Source organism: Pseudorca crassidens, chromosome 9 (assembly GCF_039906515.1).
Source record: "Pseudorca crassidens isolate mPseCra1 chromosome 9, mPseCra1.hap1, whole genome shotgun sequence".
In the NCBI taxonomy this organism is placed as follows: Eukaryota; Metazoa; Chordata; class Mammalia; order Artiodactyla; family Delphinidae; genus Pseudorca; species Pseudorca crassidens.
Genome location: NC_090304.1, coordinates 31,872,204 through 31,880,730, shown reverse-complemented (window position 1 = coordinate 31,880,730; position 8,527 = coordinate 31,872,204). Strand labels below are relative to the sequence as shown.

General features: G+C 36.1%; 1 pseudogene; it reads left to right on the top strand.

Annotated features, from left to right (window-relative positions):
* The first annotated feature begins 2,829 nt into the window (after positions 1-2,829).
* On the top strand, positions 2,830-7,677 carry LOC137231116 (NEDD8-activating enzyme E1 regulatory subunit pseudogene; annotated as a pseudogene).
* The last annotated feature ends 850 nt before the right edge of the window (positions 7,678-8,527 follow it).

The window sequence follows — 8,527 nt, the reverse complement described above, 5'->3', positions numbered from 1 at the left end:
TGAGTTATTTCTACTTTCCCTTCAGGCCTCAGATGAGGAATCTTGTCCACAGAGAAGCCTTCCAAGAGGGGACCTTGTATTGTTTCATTCCCTTGTCATATATCCCTATATCCACCTTTATGAATCAATTATGAATATTATCACTGTTAATTTACAATGTGCACGTTTCCCAACTCTGTAAGTTTCCAGAGATTAGAAACCGTGTCTGTTTTGTTTATCAACCCATCTCCAGTACCTATTACTGATTGCCATAAAACAGTTGCTCAATTGTTTCAGTATATGTATCATGCATAAATGCAAATAATGAAAAATAAAATAATAATACGTAAAATGTAGATCTGCTATAAGATACAGTAGGGGCCTATGACTTATATAAACCCTGGTACCTGTAAAAGTCAGGAAAATTTTCATAGGGAGAAGACAATATAATTTACTTTGCAAAGAAGGTAATCAGGGCCAAGCAGATATAAGGGCAGTAGAAAGGAAATAAGGGTGTAAGCCCAGAATGTATGGAAATCTACAAACTGGAGCATAGACTGTGAGGTACAGAAGTGCCAGGAAATAAATCCAGGGAAGCAACGCTTTCTAGTGGTCAAGCAGCAGTGACAGTGGCAGCTGCCACATCACTCCCACATTTCCATATACTGTGCCAGGAAAGAAGCAGTGGACCCAATGGATTTCAACAGTTTAATATTCACTCTGCAGCAGGCAGCATGAGCTTCGTGTTTCTTTTCCCCTGTCCCCAAGTCCCATGGGGAAGATAGGAAGCAGGCCCTTGTGAACAATGCACAGTGGATCTATAATACAACTGAGGAACCCTAGCTTTGTAATCCCACACCCCCATTTTTATAAAGAGAAACCTGAACAACCTTTGCCTGGCAGGGAGGCATTATCTTTATTATCCTAGTTCAGAAATATATCTGCCTTCTGACCAAGAGGGAGAGACTACCTCTAGCTTCCGCAGCTGTCTGCTATGCAAACCTCCTTGGGAACAAACTCTGTCACAAGGTAATGTAGAAATGTCTTGGAGAGAACTGCTTCTCAACAGTGGTGAGAATACATTTTTGAAAAGGGCTTCTTTATTCATTAAGACATTTTAATTTATATTTTTCTGGTGATGGGGAAATAATGACTAACCGAATGTGAGTGAAAAGTGGTACTATATTTCTAGATGAGAGAGTTAAAAAAATGTTCTCATCAAGGATGACAGGTGAGTAGTAGTTGCCTCATATCTCAAATACCCAAACACTAAATGCCTAGAGTATCCAACCAATTTAGTCACTGGACCTATCTTCTGAGATATACGCATAGAAACTCTTAGTGGAATGTAAATTTATAGTGATGACTAGAGTTCAAAACTTTTCTGGGTTTCTTTAGAATTTTGTGTGTGTCAATTCACACTTTGAATTACTTCACATCTTATAGCACATAAAACCTTTATGGCATGCAATGTGATTCTTTTGTTCATATCACCTTCCCAAAAGTCAGATTTCCTTTTGTCTTCCAAATTTCAATAAGAGATGTTTTTCTTCTCCTTGCAATGACTTATTTCAGAACAGTAACTTTTTATGAACAACTATGTCTATTACAAAGTTAAGTTTCAGAGTTGCTTTACACTTAGATCTTCTTCTAGTAAAAATGTTCCCACAGTGAAGATTTTCTCTTTGAAACGTTAATAAAGCTGAGGAGATGATGTTACGTGTAGAAAATGAGAGCTATATTCTTTGCTTTCTAGACAGGTATTAAATTAAAATTAATCATAAATTTAATTCACCAGAGATGGTGGATGTTTGAAGAAAACGAGAATGAAAATGGGTCTAATTCACCCCTTTGACATTTATTTAGTGTTTTATATAGTCTAGGCCTTCTCATGTTTTCGTGGAATCACAAGAAAAGAATAATTCTTGGTGTATACCCTCAAGGAGCCTTCAGCATAGTGATATAAACAAAAGGAAGAAACCCTTTTTAAAAAGCACGGAAACCTTGAATACGTTAATACAGTAGAATAAGAAGTTTCTCCCCATGGAGTTTTATACAAAGTTGTTTAGCAGAGAACCAGAATGAGATATTGGTTTTGAGGTATGAGTAGAGATTAATAGAGTCTGAAAGGAATGATAGAAAGAATGGTGTGTCACATTAAAGGAAATATGTGAAAATGTGTGTTAGTTTAAGGAAATCCTAGAATGTGTGTGAGGGGCAGGGCTGGGAGTACACACTGAAGGAGTCACAGGAAAGGGACAGGATATGAGACGACAAAGTTAGGTTGGAGCAGGTCACAAATATCCTTGGATGCCTTGCTGCACAAGCGCTTTGATTTTATTTTTTTAGAGGTGATATAAATCAACAAGAAACTTTTGACCCCTGTTCTAAAAAGGGTAATTCAAAAATATTGTGGGAGTGTTTGGGGAGGAGACAAACCTGGATGCAAGGTAGGACTCCAGTTGAAATTGGAACATTAGAAGTGAGAACTGTGAAAAAATAAGGAATTGGAATATATTTCCAAAATTGATAATATTTGGTAACTGGCTGGAGTATGGGTATGAAAACAGAAGTAAGAAAGTTCATGAGATCTGGAGTTCAAACTAGAAATAGATTAGTATTTTGGGGAGACTGAAAATGAATTCGAAAGTAGGATAACATGAAAAAGAGCTTAGAGTTCATCCAAGTTGTCATCCAGATGCCTTAATGCATTCTATGAAGCAGAAAACTTTATTTAATGTGACTGTGTATTAGTAACTTCACTGGAAGGTCTAAACCTAGAAAACAGATATGAACAATCTGATTCATGTCCCTCTTTGCACTTAATCAATGAAATTGCAAATCAACAAAATGGAGTGTAAATAACTTGGCAGTTTTTCTAATAGTGTTGTGAGACTAATTATCAATAAAATCAATGTATTGTATACCAGAAATATCCTATTGAAACTTTGCAAAATCAAAACAAACAAATCATGTGTTTATTTTCTTCCCTCGTGAAGGAGGAAATGATTGTTTGCTCAATGTAATTGATATATCATTATGTGAAGTATAGTAATAACAATTGTACACCTTTCTCAGTGCTGGAGCACTGCCTAGAAAATAGTGTGTCCTTAATAAGCATTTGCATGAAAGAAAAACTCAGTTCTCCAGATGTTATCTGCAGACTCTAGTATGTCAGTAGAATTTAAAATTTTACACACGACCTTTGATAATTCAAGTTATTCTTGTGTTAACTATTTTAACATCTGATATTAAGCTTATAATTGCATAAAAGTCTTTAAAGGTGCTCAGTAACTTTTTGTTTGAGGTCACATTTCCCAATAGCTGAACTCAGGCCCAGCCCAGGAGAATTCAAGGATCACAGCGGTTTAGTGTGTCAGTGAAGAGATGGGTGCCCCTCTGTGAGTCTGGCACCGTCTAATCTGGGTTATAAACTAGCAAAGCTCAAATCATACATGCCTTCCCTGCTCAGACTCAGATCTACTCAGAGAATGTGCCTCTACCTTAAACATGAAAACTCCTAGTAATTCCTCACCCCTACAGGGCTGGGTTTGTTCAAAACTGGTATGACAATTTGGCATTTGGAGAGTGTGAATTAGGATAAGGGAAAGTCAGTAACCTTGAGTTATGAGGTCATGATTTACAGAATACCGATAAGAGATCTTGGCTCCAGAGGAACTGTATTTATTTGAATCCTGGTACTGCCAGTTACTCATTGTAAGTATCTAGGATACAACAGACTTGTCTGATCATTCCAAAATAATAGTTGGTGTTAATTATATGCCAATTATCATCCTTGGCTCAAGGAATACAGAAGAAAACAAGACAAATGCATTCTGTACCCTCAGAGAGTTTACATTCTTATGGTAGAGATAACCAAAAAAAAAAAGTTAAATGAAATATAAAATTAATATTGTAGTAAAGAAATTAAAATAATATTACATGATGGAGCAATACAGGAAAGGGAACATATTGAAAGAAAGGCCAATTCAAATCTCTACTGAAAACCTCTATGGGATTTACTAGCAGCAGGGCATTCAAGGGAAATACCAGGGTACTGTACATCATAGACAATCAGAGTGGGGAGGCATCTGCTAGTCCAGGGCTGCTCTAATAATCACTTACTGAAGACCAAAGATAAAATAATCGGAATGGAGTAAACTGATGAGATACCAAGTTTAATTTTTATTGCATGCTTTTTTTCTTCAGTTGTGCACATATAACATTCCTGACTTGCCCACAGAACGCACCCTGGTTTTAGACAGGACCCACTTCTTTACACTAAAAATTATACTTCATCATTATTACACAGATATGGGGTGATAAGGCAGATACACCAGTATAAATTCAACACCACTCCAGAATACAGAACTCAACATGCCCACCATCCTGTTTGCGGGACACAGATATCCTTCTATGCAGCACACAAGGAACACATCTATTACAACACTTAGGTATTCAAAATTTACATACAATTTCTCTCTATATATCCTGTGATACTGTTTGATATTCAATCTGGGACAGAAACTGAAGTATTACTCCCCCCCTTTATATTTTGCTAATATATTTTGAGAGTGCACATTGAGATTAATTATATAAGATATATATTGGTGGTTATGAAGAGTGGTGGTTAAAGCATCTGGAGACTGAAAATAAGCCCATATGTCCTTGACTTAAGAGGGTTTTTTAAAGCTGATCAAAACTGATCAAAAAAAAAAAAAAAAAAAAGGCAAGTATCTCCTTGAAGCCATTAAAGAAGAGGTTCTTTACACACACCACCTATGCATGTACTACTTTCTGGGCAGTGTATATTGTTGAGACAAACGATAATAAAATGATTTGTCAAACTTATGCACCAAGGACAAATAACAAAATACTAAGAAATCCAATTTAATTGTCTTTCAAATGCCTAAAGCTGAACTCCTGATTAAACTGGTTATTATCTGTGATGATTTTAAAAATTTCTCTCAACATGGACAAAACACAGTAGAGAAAATACTTCCAGCAAAAAAAAGTGACATTGGTTATGAGAACTAAAAACTGATGTTTTTTTCATATTCCTTTTATTTAAATTCATGGCACTGAATTTATGATAAAATTATAAAAATAATAGAGATTCACTAACGTCACCATATTAACAAGGACATTTGGTTTTAATATAATAATGGATATATGAACACATTTCCATTCTGAATTATGCAAGTACAGTTGACCCCTGAACAACTCGGGGGTTAGGGGCATGAATCCCCTGCATAGTCGAAAATCCAAGGATAACTTTTGACTCCCCCAAAACTTAACTACCAATAGCCTACTGTTGACTGGAAGCCACATAACATAAACAGTCAATTAACACATATTTTGTATGTTATATGTATTATATATGAATTCTTCCAGCAAAGTAAGCTAGAGAAAATAAAATGTTCTTAAGGAAATCATAAGAAAGACAAAATACATTTATAGTACTATACTGTATTTATCTATACTGTAAGTTTACTTTGCCTGTTTATAAGATGAATTGTCTGTCGGTACCTACATCAACATTGTCTTATACGATACAAAACACTGTAGATGTTATACATATTACTAACACCAGACATAAGAAAGGGAAAAGATAATGTGAAAAAAATCATATTTATTTACAGATATAATGATTCCTGCATTGATAATGAACAAGTAGCAATATGATTGCTTTATGGTAGCCTAACGCCAACTGCCAAATGACTACATGACAAAGGTATAAGTTGAAGATTCTTTGTAGTTTAGAGAGTTTACACAATTTATACTGGAGATTTCATTATCTATCACAAAATGGTCTTGAAATGAAATCAGAATTGAAGAGGTTTTTTGTTTTTGTTTTTTTTCCCCAAGATAACTAGTTTATTCTTATCCCTTTGGGACCTTTCTTTCTCACCTGTGGGGCTCAGTAAACAAGAATATCAAGGAAACATTCAATATCAATGGAATAACCAAACATATGGACAGAAATGTTCACAGTGATATTTCATTTCTATCTCACCCTGTACTGCATTAAAATATTAAAAATGGATTTCACTGTATCAAATCAACATGCTGTACACCTTAAACTTATACAATGTTATATGTCAATTACATCTCAATAAAGCTGGAAAAAAAGAAAAGCGTTTCTGATTAAAAAAATACTGCAGGAGGTGATTGTGGCACTTTTCAGTGTCTTGGCTTTTTTCTGGGGGACAGGGTTACTGGGTTTATGGAGTAATCATGGGCGAGATTATGGAGTAATCATGGAGTAGTTAGTGTTTGCTCATGTTTGCCTAATAAATACAACAGCCACAGGAACCGCAATTCTTAAGAACTTGGTACTCTCAGTACTGACTCATTTACAATTATTGATGGATATCAGATAAGCAGAGATGTTGAAAACATTTTTTCTTACAAAGAAGCAATATCAGCAAGAACCAAGATCAAGTTGTCATGGAATTCTCATAACAATTAAATGACAAGGGGTCTGAAAGTTTGTGGAAGTGAGTTTAGAAAATCTTCTGAACAATGACCTTTCTTTTTCATGTAGCTTTACTACTATGGTTGCAGCTAGGCTCCCCAAAAGTACATTACACCTTTGGCTGATGTCCTCTGGGGTTCTTAAATGGCTCTTTTAATCTGTACAGGTTATACGGCTAGTTGGCTATAGGAGGATCATTATAAAAGAACATCCAGATAATGGAATTTTACCCAGATGATGCACTGTAAGATCTACAACTGGATAAACCATTTCCTGAGCTGAGAGAACATTTTCAGTCTTATGATTTGGATCATACGGGGGGAAAAGGTCCATAGCCACACTCCACAGACTATAATCATCGCTAAATATTTAGCACAGTGGAACAGTGAAACAAATGGATGAACACCTAAAATGTATAAAGAAAAAGAGGACTTTAGATACGTGATTAGATAAGGGGTTCTAAAGAATGAAATTGGGGCTCCAGAAGTGAATTTTGAAGAAGATATTAAAAATATAAACACAGCAATAAATATAACTCAGACTCTAATCAATATTGAAGATATATTTAATGATGATTGCTGCTTGAATATCAGCAAATAGACACCATCCTTTTGGATTTCAGCTTATGCCTTAAATGACTGTGTGGCCAAGGAGGACCAAAGACGCCTGTTTGAGGCATAACTTCCTACATGATTGCAGATTTTGGTGCGTATATATAAAACTGCAAAATGTTTACAGTGTTAAAGCGAAGAAAGAGATGCTTCTTCTGTGAATGATTATGTTGACAAAGTACTGCAGTCCATAGGCCAAGCAATGGAAGCTGTTTCAGAGAAAGAATTAAATTTTTTCTGCAGTAATTCTTCATTTCTTGGAGTTGGTAGATGTTGATCTTTAACTAAAAAATGTGGTTTGGACACAATTAATAAAGATGGAATCATTTCCAGTACGAACATTCCAGATAACGAGACAGTACTGTACTTAATGTTATGGGCTGTTGACAGATTTCATAAAGGACATAGTAGACATCCAGGGGTATCTATTAGGTTGAAGAAAACATAGGAAAGTCTTGTTTCACTTGTTTCCTTTAGGAATATAGGTTATCTGTAATGGTGAAAGATGATTATGTCCACAACTTGTGTTGTTATGGAACTGCTGAGCCACACATGATTACTGCTGCCCAACGGGTTACAACAGTTACCACTGAACATTGCCATTTTTAATAACCTACTTGTATCTGCATGTCATAAACTTCAGGAACTTCCTCATTATAAAAGAAGCACCCAGTGCAGTGTGTTAATAATCAAAATTATAATTGTCTTCAGATTGTGCTCGTCTATAAAATTCAAAGGGAAAACTTCTGAATTGTTGTTTTATTAATAATCCTTTTTCTCACTTGTAAAAAGAAAAAAAATGTATTTCAAGTTATTCTGCTATCTAATGACACACAAAGGACTGATACTATACTATACTCTTTATCATAATAAAGAGTAAACAATTTGGATGAAAACCTGAAGCCCACATTCCTAATGAGGGAATTTGATAATGGTGGGGGAAAAGGAGAAATGATCACTTTTCTTCCTTGAATCACTCTGTCTTTGCTTGATTTTTTGGATTCCATCCTCACTTGATTTTCTTCTTACACTCTTTTTTTTTTGTTTTTTTTTTGCTGTACGCGGGCCTCTCACTGTTGTAGCCTCTCCTGTTGCAGAGCACAGGCTCCGGACGCGCAGGCTCAGCGGCCATGTCTCACAGGCCCTGCTGCCCCACGGCATGTGGGATCTTCCCGGACCAGGGCACGAACCCGTGTCCCCTGCATTGGCAGGCGGACTCTCAACCACTGCGCCACCAGGGAAGCCCCTCTTCTTACACTCTCACTGTTCTTTCTCTGTGTCCTTGGAAAGTTCTTCCTCACATTGCTGACATCAAAAAATTGCAATGCTCTGGGGCTTCATTCATGGACACTGTTCTCTCTTCTGCCTACATGCATACCTTAGGTGATATAATCCAATTGCTTTACTTTGAGTACCACCTTCAAAGGAACAAATCCAGATGCACACTTTAAATCCATCC